This window comes from Meriones unguiculatus, chromosome 3, assembly GCF_030254825.1.
Source record: "Meriones unguiculatus strain TT.TT164.6M chromosome 3, Bangor_MerUng_6.1, whole genome shotgun sequence".
NCBI lineage: Eukaryota > Metazoa > Chordata > Mammalia > Rodentia > Muridae > Meriones > Meriones unguiculatus.
Genome location: NC_083351.1, coordinates 105,262,076 through 105,262,862, shown reverse-complemented (window position 1 = coordinate 105,262,862; position 787 = coordinate 105,262,076). Strand labels below are relative to the sequence as shown.

General features: G+C 41.8%; 1 pseudogene; it reads right to left on the bottom strand.

Moving 5' to 3' along the window:
* Nucleotides 1-226: 226 nt before the first annotated feature.
* Nucleotides 227-586, bottom strand: LOC110542638 (small ribosomal subunit protein uS10-like; annotated as a pseudogene).
* Between the last annotated feature and the right edge of the window lie 201 nt (nucleotides 587-787).

Genomic DNA, 787 nt, shown 5'->3' with positions numbered 1-787 from the left:
CTTATTTTGATTCAAGCACAATCTTCACTCAAAACTTTTTTAGTTTTGGCCTCGCAAGATGGCTTAGCAGATAAAGATGCTAGCCACCAAGCCTGTTGATTTGAATTTGATCCAAAGACCATGTAAGTATGCACACACACACACACAAACGAAACAATTTTTTATATTTTTGTACTTTTAATTTTTATTTAATAACTGATTAAGTCAATTTATTAAAATAGTTGACTTAGGCATCTGCAACGGTGACTTAAACCTCCACTCCTGGCTCAGTATTGATGGAAGTAATCTGCTTACCAATTTCTGAAAGGCTGTGTAAGTCAATGAGCTGCTTGTGGATTCTCATTTGGAAACGATCCCATGGTTTGGAACATTCACCCCATGGTGTTTTTCTTGGAGTGATTCTCAGTATCTTGGTAGGCACGCGTACTGGTCCTTTCACTTTCAGATTCTTTTCCTTTAAGCCTCTGATCAAATGGCACACTCCTTCTCTAGTGACTTCACGGTGTAGCTGGTGAGTGTGATTCAAATCCTTGCGAATTGTAACCTTGGGTTCCATGGGCGTCTTTCTGTTATCTTTAAAATCCATGGCTGAGGCGCAGCTTCCTGACAGATGTGTTCCTCAGCAAAAGCCAACAGCGGTGGGTCAGGATGGGAGCAGACTGAACAGAGCCCCGCTGCACTCAGCACCATGTCTCAGAAAGACTGTACTTTTTAAGCTTGTGCATGTGCGTGTGTGTGTGTGGGTTTATCTATGTGGTCATGCACATACTATAGTGTTTGTGTGGAG